Source organism: Primulina eburnea, chromosome 4 (genome assembly GCF_022965805.1).
Source record: "Primulina eburnea isolate SZY01 chromosome 4, ASM2296580v1, whole genome shotgun sequence".
In the NCBI taxonomy this organism is placed as follows: domain Eukaryota; kingdom Viridiplantae; phylum Streptophyta; class Magnoliopsida; order Lamiales; family Gesneriaceae; genus Primulina; species Primulina eburnea.
In genome coordinates, this window is record NC_133104.1 from 40306425 (window position 1) to 40321703 (window position 15279).

A 15279-nucleotide genomic window follows, 5' to 3' on the forward strand; every position below is an offset into this window, starting at 1 on the left:
ATGGTGATATCAGTGTATGATGAATATTTGTTATCTGGATGTTAGATGTATTATTTCGATATGTTTAATAATATAACGAGTTAATGTTTTTTAGTTGTTATTTTTATCTTTTTTGTTATTTGGGAACGAATTTATATTTTTATGTTTGATTTAGAATTAGTTCATAGATAGATTTAATTGTTAATAAGCTTTAATCAAGCTCAAACTCGAGCTCAATTCTATGTTTTACGAGCTCGAAAACGAGCCGAGCTCAAGACAAACTTGTTAAACATGATAAACGAGATATTCATAAATCAAGTTCGAGCTCGACTTGATTAATATGATAAACGAGATTTAACGAATCGAGCTAGAGAAAGCTTTTCACGAGCTTAGTAATTTCAATACAAACCGAGCTCGAGTCTGATAATTGAAGTTCGAATCGAGCTCGAGCTCCTCAAACAATCTTAAACAAGTCAAGCTCAAACCTGATATTGTTTGATTTGATTTAAATCTTTTACTTCCCCACTTCCACTTGTGTTCTAACGATGTTTAAAGCATTCGATTTTTTTTTTTTACATAAAAAATGAAATAGAATATTATATTCAACTTTTTTCAGTGAAACCAGAACGAAATTGCTACCACAGCAGCTTGAAGATATTTTTCGAATGGATTGATACCACATGCTGAGATGTACTTATGACAAAATGTAGTTTACCCATTCAAATGAAGATACCCTCTGTTGCAATCTGCAAGCAGTCACCTTGGAACCGACAGACCCAGCTCTGATACGACGAAAAATAAAGAGCTCTATGTCAGAAAAACACATGTTCAAAGGGCCAACCATCTCCAGGAACTTGAAATACCATCTATGCTGAATTAATTCAACAAATAACTTACTGTTAACCCAACAAATGCGTCGAAGTTTAAACACAAACCCCAATTGCATTAATATAGTATGCATGTGATCGCACTAAAGCTAAGTCAGCATCTTGGTAAGTACTTTGATGCTAGTTATTCTAAACATCATTAAAAGGTACTGGAAATATCTTCAGGATCAACTTTACAGCAGATGACTCAGCCATACACCTTGTGTTTCTCACGTTCCATCAGTTTCATCTGGAGCAAGGAGAACTATCATCACTATTTTAATCAAACACGTGCATAATCACTCAAATAGAACTTGCTACAATTATAATCACAAGCCGTAGTCTAGTGTATTTCTCTTCCTAGGCATCTCTAGCTATTAATGAACCATATTGATCCTTGATGCGAGCAAGAAATAATCAGGGGATTGGTAGTCCAGCGTGTTAGCTTAAAGTAGACAATCTACTAATACATTTTTGGGTTAATACTTAATAGCAAATGTTCGAGATTAAGTAGTTTCTTAAAGCTACATTTATTACTCCAGTTATCTAATTAAATTTCAATATTTCAATTATTTATCATCCCAAAAGAAACTATAGATTCGGTATAGAGCATAAAAACACCACACAAATGGAATAATTGAAAACATATTCTAATCTTTAATTTCCAACAGTATTTAGCAGGCAAGTAGATGTCAGAATCTGCTGCCAGATAATCAACAAGAAATCAGATTGTTGGGATTCGTGTTTACACACAAAATCATGAAGCCATGTATGTTTTACAAAAGAAACATGCCAAGAAATTATTGGCATGTTATACACTAAAAGAAAGGAAGACACCAAGAATTCGTGATCCCCTTGTGTCTGTCAAACTAATATTTTTCCTCGAGGCTGCTAGTCAACTGTCTTTACAAAAGAGCAATGCAATGAATGATAATGGAAGACCTTGCAAAAGTCTGGGACTCATTTAAGCACGTGGGAACTCGTGTGCCTGCAGATCCAAATATTTCAGTTAGATAGCTGATAATTGTGTTCCACCCCAACGTGATTCTCTGGGGAGGCTGTGCCCTATAACCATACCTAAGCATCGATCAAATAAACGAGAAACGGTGATGCTTTTGTGTTTCAGGAATTTTTTGAATCATCTAACACTACAAGGTCGAGAAACTCTTGAATCATATGAACTTGACTCTTCCTGTACAATGTGCCAACGGCCAAACTTCTCTTCAACATTGGCAAAGTCTCAAGACTAAAGTAATATAATAGTCATGAAAACTTTTGACCGAGTCATTTCATGCCCTGCTCAACAAACTAGGGCCGCTGAAATTGGATGTTTTACAAATTGTACAACTGGGTATTGTTGAAACAACGTTGTTGAAAAGGAACATGTCACCAACGAACATCCATAATTGCTGTAGGAACTCCGTAAATCATCTCACTAAAAATTTATTCGGAATTGTGAAGGCACCCTTTAAATGTTAATTCAATTGTCACATATAATAAGCGCTTAAGAATGAGAATGTGTGCTAGAGTTTTCATACTCACACGCACAAGCTACATATACTGGTTGGTCAAAAGGGCTAAGAATGTGAATGTGTACTAGAGCTTTCATACTCTAGCACACAAGCTACATATAATGATTGGTCAAAAGGGCTAAGAATATGAATATGAATGTGTACTAGAAGCTTTCATACTCACGCACACAAGCTACAGATATCGGTCAAAAAGACCATCTATGGGAATGGGAAGATACAACATGAAATGGGTTCAACATCATAAAACTTATGAACTGCTAAATTCATTGCGGACACGGCAAAAATTAACTAAATGCAGAATTTTATGCACAGATCAGCAACTGGGGATACTAAAACTTGATGGGGGCAAAAATTGTGATTTTAGTCCTATATCTGTAGGAGGTGTCGATTTATATCCAACGCATTTTTCAGTTTCAACCTGATAAACAATCGACAAACCACTTTAAATAACTTACTATTCCAAACAAGCATAGCGGCATATTTAATCATTCAAGTCTATAAAGTTGACAAATTTTTTATTTATTGTGATACTCTACAGTATATCCACGATTAAGAATTTCAAATTCATCACTAAAATTCATTAAGTTTTTCATACTCTATGACATATGTCTATGTCGTATACCCAGGGAGCCATTGAAACTTTTTTAAGTGCAAGCAACTGTCCATAAATCAATCAATAGAGCATACATGCCGGTAGCTAACAATTTTTCATCATGACGTCATCCTTGCCATTGCCACTGCGCTGTGCAGAGGAAGCATTGCTTCCACGCTCCCCAACTCCCCCGGCGTCCTAATCCGCAATTTCCATCAATTAATAACAGATTAACAAATTTATTAATACCAGCGAATTTGAAGGAATCGAATCGATGAAAACCAATTCAGATTTTGACAGGAGCAATAGCTGATACAATCACAATACACCCAATGTTCAAAAAATAACAAATGATAAAAATTGAGGAAAAACCATAAAAAAAGAGCCACCTGGAAACAAGGGGTGACGGTGTCGTGGGTGTTCTTGAAAACGACTTCGTGGTTGCTTTCAGATTTGGTTTCAAAACGGCGGATTTCAGGTCAGAAATGGAAGCTCTGTTGTAAATACGGCAGCATGTCGACGTCATTCTTCAAAGAAAGAACAGCACCGTATACACTACATAACTGAATATATAATATCTCACAATATATTAAAAAAATAATCACCGATCAAAAAATTTATTGAGCAAGCCTCGTGTGACACGACTCTATCTATATTTATAATAAAAAATAATATTCATAGAATAAAAAGTAATTTTTTTGTATGTACAATCCAAATAAGCGATCTGTCTCACAAAATACAACCCGTGAGACCGTCTTACATAAATTTTTACCAAATTTATTTGATTTCACCTTGAAAATCTACCTAAACTTGTGTTTCAAATTTTCTTTACATTTTTTTTATAAAAAAACTCATTAATATAAATAATCCTTCAAAAATATCCAAAACATGACAAAAGATCATTTACTTTTATAAAGCAATTTTATATATGGGGAAGTTATTGAAAAATCCCCAATCAAAAAATTTCTTTGGCTTCACTCCCTATCCACAAAATTGTGGTACTATGTCATGCAAAATGTGGTACACTTCATGTGGAAATGTGGTACACTTCAAGTGGAAATGTGGTACTAAAAAAGTACCTAGGGACTGAACACAAAAAAAAATGACGGCCGGGGACTGAACCCAAATTTCTTATATTCGTCCAAGAACGTCTCAATTATATCACATGTCTTATCATATAGTCTTTTTTCCATCCATTTGTTTGGCTTGATAATAGACTGATACGCAAAAATATTTTATCTTACTTCTCCGCTGTTCAAAATTGCATATATTCGTTATCAAACTCCAAGTCATATTTTAATATTAGGTTTCGTTATACGATCTCACATATTTTATTTTATGAGACAAATCAATTTTTCTCATATTTATAATAAATTGTAAAGTTTTTTACATAAATAAAAATGAATATTTTTCCATAAGTAGTCTAAATAGAACATTTATCTCACAAAATTGACGTGTGAGATCATCTCACAGGAGTTGTTGTGTAGCTCACTTACCATCACATTCCTAACTTTATATCACTATTAAGTAATGTTTTAACCGAGTAGTCTATTGTGAGGCGATGTCACATATCTATATCTATGAGATGAGTCGAATCGGTCAAATAATCTTTTTTGATATAAAAGAAGTATTTTTCAAAGAACGGGTCTGAGTCAGACATATGTAACACAAAATTGATTTTGTGAAACAATATCATCGGAATTTTTTTAGCTTTAACCATATCTCATGTCGAACTGTAATGCCCGAGATCTTGATTCTGTTAATCGGAGATTATTGATTATGAACTGATATGATTATAGACGGGCAATTTCGAGACCAGATTGGGTGAAGCATGTGATTTATGTATATTTTGTACAAGAATGGATTTTGGACAGAACTGTTGGCGCCCAAGCGGTAGTTTTTGACCGTCCGAGCGCCAGTGTTCAATAGAAGTATGTTCGGGCAGAAGATGTGGCGTCTAGGCGGTAGTTTGTGACCACCCAAGCGCCAGTGTGTGACAAGAAAATGTTCGGGCAGAACATGCCGCACCCGAGCGGTGATTCTCGACCGCCCGAGCGCCGATTGAAATTCAAGAAGAAATAGCCAAGTGTCCAAGCATGCAACATGGGATATATATAAGCTAATTCCTTCAGAAGTTATCAAAAAAGAAAAGAGAAAGGAACGAGAAAGTAAAAAGAAAATCTTTACGCCTTTCATTCGTAGATTTGTGTTTCTGCAAAATCCGTCCGTCTGATTTTCAATCCGATTGCGATATCGTGTTTCTATCGACGAGAGTTTCAACTGGACGTAAGTTTTCTTATGTTCTGATATGATTTAAAAATATGATTTTGAAGGAATCAAATATGATTCATATATGATATTTTTGATATGTTATACGTCGTATAATCGAAACCGGATTGAAGAACGGATACCGTATATAATTGTTATGATTTTCTGAATTGAATTGACTGAGATGTGATATCAGATTGTATCGTTATTGATTATGAGTTGGGGGAATTGATATATGATGATTGGTATTGCTGGGTATATTGAGACTGTGTCGTTATGCCGTTGAAACAGACTTTGATTCAGTTCTGATTATATCCAGTTTTGATCTGAATTATATATTGATACGATACCTCGATATTGTCATTGTCAGATTGAGTATTGACAGATTAGAGTCCGAGACTTCGACAGAATCAGATTGAAAAAAAAAAAGAAAGGTATAAATCAATGTTGATTCGGGATTGCACAACTCGAGTTAGATTAGACTTGAGTTTCCCAAAATCACATACTGTTTATATATATATATATATATATATATATATATACTGAGGAGAAGACCGACTCCTATTGCAGATTTTCGATATAGACAACCAAAGTCTGGGACTAAGAACGTACCACCATCTAGCTGGGGTAAAGTAGATGGGAGAACGTTGCATTCTTATTCAGATCGGGATCCCTAGATTAGAGATGAGTCGAGTCTTAAATGATGAGTCGAGAGTTTGATTTACAGTTTATATCGATTCATGTCTTTCAGATTTGATACATGTTATTGATATATGTTTCATGCTTTTATATATGTTTTATATGATGGTATGTTTACATTATTTATACTGGGATGTATTTCTTACCGGAGTTATCTGATTGTTGTCTTGTTTGTATGTGTGGGGACCCGGACGCTAATCATCTTCTTAATCATCGTTGGGATTTAATTATCAGTTCTGATAAACAGGGTCTAAAAATTTTTCTTTTTAAAATATAAATGCGGAAGGTAATGGCATCTAATAATATACATATCTGTATAACACTACATTTCAGTATAAAGGTACAACACTGTACAACCTAAATCTAAGGTTCAAATACTAATTTCAAGTATTAAAATCAAATCTATCCAAGTCCGGAATCACCACGCTAAACTCGTCTTCTCTCGTCGTCTTCTCGACCCTGATCCTGTCCCACCTGTTGTCATGCATAAAAGCAATAACAATAGTAATAGAGTTCATCATCTATGAAATCTAATCTAACTGAACATGCAACTCGAATCAGATAAGCATGCATATACAATCTAAATCATAAACACATGCTATCATGACTGAAAGCAATAACAATGGGTTCCATAATCTATGAATCCCATTCATATAAGCATGCAGTTCTAGTCTAATCATGTCTAGACTCGACTCAACTATAACTCTAGGGATCCCGGTGTGAATAAGACGTCACTGGCTGTCACCTACCCAACCGATCGTGGTAACCGTACGTCTTATTCCTAGACTTCGGTTCGAGCTGTATCAACGGCTGGCAATAGGAGTAATACCTGCTCCTAAGTTGAGATACACCGAACGTCTAGAAGTCTGACAATGACTGTCAAGACTTTCCTATCTTAAATGAAATGAATAACAATCTGTAAACAAAGCATAATCATATTCATAACTGAATATCACTTACATGCTTGAATACAATTCTATAATCAAAGCATAAACATAATAAAATGTAGACAACAGTCTAGTATGTGATTTTGTTGGGAAACTCAAAATGATATCTCATTTGAGTTGGGACTTCCCGAATATCACATGCATTATACCTTTGTCGTCCCGGTCTGACGATGACGAAGACTGGTATTCAAATCTGTCCATCTCGAATCTGAAATGACAATATTGACTATGCTGTATCAGTAAATAACTCACTACACAATCTGTTCTGATCAATACTCAATTCAGTATATAATCTGATCAATGTCTGAACAAGATATAATCTGAGTCATATCAATAATATCACAATCTAGTCGAAATCATATCTGAATCTGATCAATCTAAATCAACTGATGTTTCGACGGCCTAACAATATAATCTGAATAACCCCGTCACTCTGAACATCACAAATATCATACTGAAACTCATAATCAGTGTTAATACAATCATACTCTGAATATTAGCACAATTCTGATATAGAATCTCAGTCAATATCTTTCAAAAATCATAACAATTACAGAAACGGTCTGTTCTTTAATCTGACTTCAATTCTACAATATCTACGGTAGCAGAAACGCCATATCTGAATCATATTCAATTCTGACAATATCATAAATTCAAATCTTGTCTAAACGTAACAAAACTTACGTTCAGTTGTAGTCTGCGTTGATATGAACACAGTACCGAAGTCGGATTCAATTTCTGACGGACGGATTTTACGTAACAATCAATTTTTCTCTCGAAGAACCGTAAGCTTTCTTCCTCAAGCTTTTCTCGTTTCCCTCGGCTGAAATATGAAGAATTTCATGCTTAAACATATATATATATATCGCATGCACATCTGAAACGTGGCATATATCTTGGTGTTGCATGTCGCTCGCTCGAGCGGACAAAAGTTGCCGCTCGGGCGAAGAACTCTCGGCCCTCACAAATTATTCAAGCGCGCTCGGGCGAACAAAAAGTTCCGCCCGGGCGAAGGACTCTCGGCTTTCTACCAACACTCAATGGCGCTCGGGCGGACAAATATTTTCGCCCGGGCGCTATACCTTCGGCCCAAATTGTATAATTTCATATACTTGCTCAAATCTTATCTCGAACTGGCCCGGCTATAATTACATCAATTCATAATCAGTAAATCATATCAGATTACAATAATTAAATTCTCGGGCATTACATTTCTCCCCCTCTTAGATCTGAGTTCGTCCTCGAACTCACAACAATCAATTCAGATATATGAGAAGAAATGCGTACAGAGTTTAAATCAAAACTCAAATATCTGATTCCAGTCTGGAATAAGAATTCACGAAGTATAATGTCATAATACCCCTTAAACTAGTTCTGACAACAACAATCTCATCATACTGGCTATACAACATCCGTATAAACCAATCTATAGCTTATCACATATCAGTATCATCAGCTGTTAACAAATTTGTTTACCTCAAACAAAGACATAAACAATCTTTAGCTTCAACTACCAATCGTCATCATCCGACGTTGGTTTCTTAAATCTGTCCATTCTGAACTATCTGCATCTTTCTTCGAATTATCTTCAAAAGAAATCTGTATTACTCTTCGTATACTGTCTTGTTTATACTATCTCATTATCAATCTGATAAGCTGATAGGTATTGTCACATAGTAATACTGAATTATATCAATTAGTGCTAACATCCAGCACTAAAGCTGTACAAAATCTTCCAATCTCTGGATAACACATTCTAACTGCCTGTCAATCTGTGAAACAATCTAAGAGAGAATTCATGATATACTCTATCACGAATACAATTCAAGCAAATCACAATCTGATATAATCTACTTAAATGTTCTGTTCTATCTGAACATTTCTTTGACATCGATCTATGTCATTTAGTTCTGTTTGTACGTAATCTGGTACAAACCGATAGATATAGATTGAGAAATCTGTCAATCATAATCATATTATATCTCAATCTAAAGGTAATGGCGGTAATTTCATTACGAAAGCCATAGAAATGTACTCCCATTTCTATTCAGAAGTATACAAAATCTGTAATTAGTCTGCTGATTGCTATCTTTCTGTCTTTTCTGTGAGCAATTTAGACTTATCAGTACAATTTCTGCCAACCTTTCTGTACAATTTCTGCCATAACTGATCTACTCTATTTATATCACAACTATCTGTTCGAATATAATACATTCACAAACATCTGAATGAAAACTGAACCCACTACTGTGCAGTTCTGACACTATCTATGAGTTCATATTCGAACTATCCTGTATAAACAATTCAGTTAATAACATAAAATAAAGAAGAAATACCTACCTGGTATTCGGCTCTGACTATAGATATCAATTCTGTTACAAAATTCTGAAACATTCTGATACCACAATAGAATTAATCTGATACAACCACCAAATCACATATCTGTTACTGTAGGCGTTACTCTGTTCTGATTATCTTGTCAAAATACAAGTCTGAATAGTCTGATCACATTTCTGAACTGTTTACACGAATCTGTATCAAACACTGACCCAAACAGCAGTAATATCAAATCAGATTCGAAATAACAAAAACAACCTATACAATCTAGTGAGTTTAAGAAAACTCATAAAACAGCAAGTTCTGGCAATACTGATAATTCTGACTACTGATCAATCTTCACAGCGCCCAGATCAACTGTCATACCTCATCTGCAAATAGAATATGCTTCCAAACAATATAAGATGTCTCAAATACTGATTTAGAACCATAACAATACGCAAACAGATATAGCATACTAAGAGAATAAGAAAATCTGCAAAACTCAGCAATTCTGACTTTTTAACATTCCTGCTAATTCTGATATATCTGTTACCGGTGTCGTTTACAGTCGCTGATTTCTGTCTCAACTGTGCACATAACTCAGTATACAACTGCAGATGTCACATATTCTGAATAAAATCTGTTTCAATTATGATTCATACCTGATTAATGTCTGTATACAATAATCACTGTTATCTGAATATTCAATAAAATCTTCAAATATTCCATTTAATCAATCAGATGTTGCTAACATATCAAATATCATAGATATAACAAGCATAAAATCATCAGAATATCTCCGAACATAAGAGTTAGCAATCTGTACCCTTCTATTACTCTTCAATATCATTCTGTACTGAATTCTAAGGTATAACCATTACCTGGTATCGATTCAATTCTGAAATCTACCTTTCTGATATCAACACATCTGAAATCTTATCTAGGCAAATATCAGTCACCACATATATCATTGGCGAATCTGCCAATGCTAGGCTCGATTTCAGTGGGTCTACTGAATACATAAGGATGCAATCTGCTCTTTTCTGTACTAATCGAGTCATATACAATACAGTTATTAAAGGAATTCTGAATCTAGAATCCTTATCGGAAAATCTCCGTTTATCAGCCAGATCTGGTCTGAATCTTACCATTTCTGGGACAATCTCTACAATATCTCTGTACTTGTGTAGCATTACACGTCAATAATGAGATCGAAATCATATAACACAAGTACATCATAATCTAGCCCAATCCCGGTTCATTCTACTGTAGTATATAACATGTCACAAAAATCTCTGATATCAACATATTCCTCAACAACCAAGGAATCAATACTACAGTATACACAGACCCCACAAATATAGCATATCACCATGCAACTCAGTCAAATATATTCTTAACAAATGCATTAGTATATATCAATACATATGCAATAGAATCGTAAAGAATAGTACCTGTTGTGAATTCTGGATCTGTTTCTCACTTAACACTGTTCCCTAAGATCTTCGGGACCGTCTCTGGGGACAAACTTTAGCAAAACGCCCCAGCTGTTTACAGATATTGCATCTACCAAGCACTCCTTTGCATTGCTCTGAGGAATGTCTCCCTCCGCAAGTCCTACAATAGACATCGGTATGGCTTGGACTGGAACCACTTGAGCTAGAGGAACCACTTCCCAACTTCTTGAATGGCTTCTTTTGAGCTTTCAGCAAATCTTGCTTTCCACTCGTGCTGCCACGCTCAATTTGAAGAGGGGATTGCTGTGTCTGGGATTGCTTCACGCTCAATCTTCCCAATTGTCTAATCAGACTCGCCTCCGCCCTCCTTGCTTTACTCAAAGCATCAGCAAAATGATAAGGTTGCTGCATGTTCATCAATGCAACTATTTCTGGATTCAATCCTCTGACGAACTGATTCACTACAGCTTCGTCATTTCCAGCCAAATGAGGAGCAAAATGCAGTAGCGTAGAGAATTTCGCAACATATTCCTCAACATTCAGTTGACCTTGTCTCAAATTCTCAAATTCTGCTCTTTTGTCCTCCCGGTATGAAACTGAGAAAAATCTTTGATAGAATTCAGCTTTGAAGACTTCCCATGTGATCATAATACCACGTAGTTCTAATATGCCTTTGATCATAATCCACCAATTTCTGGCAGTCTCCCGTAACTGATAAACTACCAATTTAACTTTCTGTTCATTGGTACAATCAAGTAAATCAACCAGTATTTCTATGTCATCCAACCAGTGCTGACAATCTTCCGATGTCTCAATACCGCTGAGAATCGGCGGCTGAAGTAACTGAAATTCCCTCAACTTCGTTTCCATTGGAGTTTCTGACACATCTATCTGAGATTCTGATCTATCTATCTGATCATACGAAGTACTGCCTTTTTCAGGAATCCTTCGGGGAGCTATATCTGATTACCAAAACATTAGTAATCCAGTACAACCAATCTGTTCTAATCTTTCTCTGATCATCTTACTGCTGATCAGGAATCAGATCTGATTTATATTCAAGAATACATAATACCCATTCCAATCACATAATCAGGTAAACATGTATCTTAAAGCAGTAACACATAGTCTCATGCTAGCACATAATGTCAATCAACATTAAATCAATCTCATGCTAGCACACACATGCAAGGAAGAAAATTCATCTACCCCGCTCATTCTCTTCTATCTCAGTCTACAGAATCTACGGCTCTAGAACCTACTGTTCTGGAACCTACTGTTCTGGAACCTAATGCTCTGATACCACCTGTTGTGGGGACCCGGACGCTAATCATCTTCTTAATCATCGTTGGGATTTAATTATCAGTTCTGATAAACAGGGTCTAAAAATTTTTCTTTTTAAAATATAAATGCGGAAGGTAATGACATCTAATAATATACATATCTGTATAACACTACATTTCAGTATAAAGGTACAACACTGTACAACCTAAATCTAAGGTTCAAATACTAATTTCAAGTATTAAAATCAAATCTATCCAAGTCCGGAATCACCACGCTAAACTCGTCTTCTCTCGTCGTCTTCTCGACCCTGATCCTGTCCCACCTGTTGTCATGCATAAAAGCAATAACAATAGTAATAGAGTTCATCATCTATGAAATCTAATCTAACTGAACATGCAACTCGAATCAGATAAGCATGCATATACAATCTAAATCATAAACACATGCTATCATGACTGAAAGCAATAACAATGGGTTCCATAATCTATGAATCCCATTCATATAAGCATGCAGTTCTAGTCTAATCATGTCTAGACTCGACTCAACTATAACTCTAGGGATCCCGGTGTGAATAAGACGTCACTGGCTGTCACCTACCCAACCGATCGTGGTAACCGTACGTCTTATTCCTAGACTTCGGTTCGAGCTGTATCAACGGCTGGCAATAGGAGTAATACCTGCTCCTAAGTTGAGATACACCGAACGTCTAGAAGTCTGACAATGACTGTCAAGACTTTCCTATCTTAAATGAAATGAATAACAATCTGTAAACAAAGCATAATCATATTCATAACTGAATATCACTTACATGCTTGAATACAATTCTATAATCAAATCATAAACATAATAAAATGTAGACAACAGTCTAGTATGTGATTTTGTTGGGAAACTCAAAATGATATCTCATTTGAGTTGGGACTTCCCGAATATCACATGCATTATACCTTTGTCGTCCCGGTCTGACGATGACGAAGACTGGTATTCAAATCTGTCCATCTCGAATCTGAAATGACAATATTGACTACGCTGTATCAGTAAATAACTCACTACACAATCTGTTCTGATCAATACTCAATTCAGTATATAATCTGATCAATGTCTGAACAAGATATAATCTGAGTCATATCAATAATATCACAATCTAGTCGAAATCATATCTGAATCTGATCAATCTAAATCAACTGATGTTTCGACGGCCTAACAATATAATCTGAATAACCCCGTCACTCTGAACATCACAAATATCATACTGAAACTCATAATCAGTGTTAATACAATCATACTCTGAATATTAGCACAATTCTGATATAGAATCTCAGTCAATATCTTTCAAAAATCATAACAATTACAGAAACGGTCTGTTCTTTAATCTGACTTCAATTCTACAATATCTACGGTAGCAGAAACGCCATATCTGAATCATATTCAATTCTGACAATATCATAAATTCAAATCTTGTCTAAACGTAACAAAACTTACGTTCAGTTGTAGTCTGCGTTGATATGAACACAGTACCGAAGTCGGATTCAATTTCTGACGGACGGATTTTACGTAACAATCAATTTTTCTCTCGAAGAACCGTAAGCTTTCTTCCTCAAGCTTTTCTCGTTTCCCTCGGCTGAAATATGAAGAATTTCATGCTTAAACATATATATATATATATATATATATATATATATATATATATATATATATATCGCATGCACATCTGAAACGTGGCATATATCTTGGTGTTGCACGTCGCTCGCTCGAGCGGACAAAAGTTGCCGCTCGGGCGAAGAACTCTCGGCCCTCACAAATTATTCAAGCGCGCTCGGGCGAACAAAAAGTTCCGCCCGGGCGAAGGACTCTCGGCTTTCTACCAACACTCAATGGCGCTCGGGCGGACAAACATTTTCGCCCGCCCGGGCGCTATACCTTCGGCCCAAATTGTATAATTTCATATACTTGCTCAAATCTTATCTCGAACTGGCCCGGCTATAATTACATCAATTCATAATCAGTAAATCATATCAGATTACAATAATTAAATTCTCGGGCATTACAGTATGTGTGCATGACAACAGGTGGGACAAGATCAAGGTCACGAAGAGAATGAGAGATTCAAGATTAGCGTGGAGATCCAGACTTAGAGTATAGTGATTTTCAGTACTTGATGTAGTGGTTGAACTCTAGTTGCGATAAACATATGTTGTACATGATCTGTACTTTATGTTGATATTTATATCAGAGTGATTACTTTACGTTTCCGCATTTGTATTAAAAAAAAAAATTTAGATCCAAATTAATTAAATGATCTTAATAATGATTAAGAAGATGGATTAGGTTCGGGTCCCCACACGAACAGTATTATGGGTTGTGTGGTATTGTTAATTTGTTAAAAAATATTCTCAACAGTACTATGGTAGACTAACATATCTTCAAGATTTGTGGTGACGAGACTGAATTCTTGTGATCGATACAAATGGATGGATATTATTTCATCGAATATTAAATAAGATTATATTTTTAATATAAATAATTCACAAGGCATTTTATATTTTTATTGTTAAATACGTCTTTTGTGTGACGGTCGAACGAATTTTTATCTGTGAGACGGGACAACACTACCGATATTCACAATAAAAAATAATATTTTTAGCATAAAAAATAATACTTTTCATGGATGACTCATATAAGAGATTCGTCTAACAAAATACATCCGTGAAACCGTCTCACACAAATTTTTGCTTTTATTGTTTTAGTTTTGTTCAATCTGATTATTCCATTTTCAGGTAATAATGTTTTTAAAATTATTAACTGAAACCAATCGTATCAGTAAAAAAAAGCCAGACTAATTAGAAAACTGGACAAATTTGACATAGAGAAATGTTCGTGTTTTTCATTTGTTTTGATTCATTTCAAGAGTCAACCTTCAAATGTTTAATGTTGAAGTCAGTTATTTTGACCCGAAAAATTTGACAAAAGCTTTAATTGGAGTAATAAAGCAATCCCCCACAGTGCAGTCCCCTACCATAGCAACTCGAACTAATGTTATATGACAAAAACTTATGTGAGATTGTCTCACGGATCATATTTTGTGAGACATATATCATATTTGGGTCATCCATGAAAAAATATTACTTTTAATGCTAAGAGTATTACTTTTATTGTGAATATCGGTAGGGTTGACCCGTCTCACATATAAAAATTCATGAAATCGTCTCATAAGAGACCTACTCATGTTATATATGTATCAAGATCAAAAATTTAAGACGAGTTTTGGGTTCGAAATCTAATATAAGAACACTTAAAATAATAGCGAAAAAAGTCAACCCTCAAATAAATATGGTCAAA

The 15279-nt window shown here is 35.1% G+C and overlaps 1 long non-coding RNA gene across 1 annotated transcript; it reads right to left on the reverse strand.

Annotated features, from left to right (window-relative positions):
• Positions 1-481: 481 nt before the first annotated feature.
• Positions 482-3537, reverse strand: LOC140828899 (uncharacterized). The gene is made up of 4 exons (XR_012117369.1): positions 3359-3537; positions 1788-3167; positions 889-1095; positions 482-845 (listed from the first exon to the last, which is right to left on the reverse strand). It is a non-coding gene; the product is annotated as an uncharacterized lncRNA (long non-coding RNA).
• Between the last annotated feature and the right edge of the window lie 11742 nt (positions 3538-15279).